General features: G+C 41.4%; 1 pseudogene; it reads right to left on the bottom strand.

Moving 5' to 3' along the window:
* LOC104707686 overlaps positions 509–2,077 on the bottom strand; it is a 1,762-nt pseudogene continuing 193 nt past the window's right edge.

The following is a 2,077-nucleotide window of genomic DNA, read 5'->3' as shown; positions in this document are numbered from 1 at the left end:
GGGGGGGGGAATCAAAGCATTAATCGGTTTACACATTTGATTGGTTTGAAGATTTTTGGTTATATTTTACTGGTTTAAGCATTTGAGTTAATTTGACTCAATGAAAATAGAATTGATGGATCAAATGGTTAACCATTACCCATTTATAACTCAATTCATTTGGTTTATTAAACCAATTGACCCACTAACTCATTTTATCCATGAATTTATTAGGGTGAATTTGTTTTACTCAATAAAATTCATGGATTGAGTTGAGTCCAGTCCATCCATGAAATTTGACTCATTTGACTCATTTTGACATCTCTACTTATGATATATTGTGCTTTGATATGACAACAAAAAAGCTATATTAAGAAGCGATTCTTGTAACCAACGGAAGGGAAATGCGGATACACATTTTTTCTAGTAGTGGCCTAAATTACTGAAAGAAATAAATGAAAATGAAGTTTCAATTTTTCTTCAAAGATTTAACCAAAATGTAACAAAGTCTACAAATCTCTAAACAAAATCAATCAACTACAACAAGCGACATATACTCATCTTTAGATATAGCAGCTTCCATGATCGTTATGGGATCAATCTTTATGCGTTTAATCTCTCCATCATTTTCCAAGAACATTTTTATCATATTCTGGGAAAATCCACTAACCAAAGCCACTCCTTTCTTGTTTCCAAGCACCGGCGTTGATCTCGAATGCCTCAGGTTCCAAAACACAATCTCCGGCACAGCTTCTCCGTACCCTTTCTCTATGTACTTGCTCACAATCACCTCATAATCTGTTTCCCATCCATTACTCGGAGGTGACGTCCTTCCCCATCTATTAGACGAAGAAGTCGAAGTAGACGCTTGATCAAACTCCATGTCACTGAACACAAACACCCTCTTGATCATCTATTCCGCCTTCAGCTTCCCTTGCACGGCAACTTCAAGAATCAAATCAAACACCTTCTGAAAATCAGTGTTCATATCCCATTGCATGTTCCTCACAAACTCTGTTTTTGATCTCAAATCGTCTCCTGTCACCAAATGCAGTTCAGGGTTTTCTCTGAACGTTACAAGCTTTCCTCTCCATGGCTCTTCTGATAGCTCAGAGACGAGTAAACCAAGAGCCACGGAAACATCCATTGGATCACCACTCATAGACCCCGAAACGTCACAGATGGCCATGCAATTCGTCAAAGAACCTTTTTCTTTAAGATCATCAACCATTCGTTTCCATTGCAGCTCAGCGACTTGTCCACCATCTCCGCCATTTGAATCTCTTATTATCTCGTGAGGTAACACAGCCCCGGCGGCTAACTTTGTTTTCCCCATCTTCGCATCTTCAAGGTATTGCTGAAACCTCTTTGCGTCGTATTTCAAGAAAATCTCCTTGTACGAATTCATCGCCACTGAAGCAACACGGTTGTACGGAAGATATTTCCAATATCCCGCTCCCATATATACTTCAGGGAGTTGAAGAGTTCTACGGAGGGGAACTAGAACTTGTTTCCGTAGCCGATCACGAACTCTGTACGCATAGTGAGCATCTTCTACGCCTTCGTATTCCGGGAATAACTCTTTGGGAAACACCTTCCTGGCAATGATCTCGCAGAGAAGAGTTGCTTTGTCGAACGAAGAATCAAGCGATGGACACCATTTAGCCGCTAGAGAGATATTGCTTCGTTGGCCGGATGTCAAAAATTTTAGGTCTCTCCTCAGTTGATTTGCGAATAGATCAGACACACGTTCATGGAGAAACCTATAGTCTGGATCGTTAGTATATCTTGTAAATGCCTTCTTTCCCATTGAAACCTTCTTTTGCTTGCGCGCCAAGCTTGCTTTGGCTTTCTCCTCTTGGTTCTTCCTCTCTGCGTTCGCTACCCTCTTCTGCCTCGTTGCTACCGGCCTGAATGTAAAACCACGGCGACCCCTTCCGCGACCCCTCCCACGGCCACGACCAAAACCACGACCACCAACNGACTAGAAAATCGAGCTCTTCTACGTCTAGTTGCTGCGTCTATCGTATCGATCCATTCCGAATTCTGGATATAAAGGCTATATTTGTAATTAGTTAATACCTAGTGTTCTCCCTCT

This window comes from Camelina sativa, chromosome 1 (assembly GCF_000633955.1).
Source record: "Camelina sativa cultivar DH55 chromosome 1, Cs, whole genome shotgun sequence".
NCBI classification, from domain to species: Eukaryota; Viridiplantae; Streptophyta; class Magnoliopsida; order Brassicales; family Brassicaceae; genus Camelina; species Camelina sativa.
The sequence above is the reverse complement of the archived record's forward strand: the minus strand, read 5'-3'. Positions and strand labels throughout refer to the sequence as shown.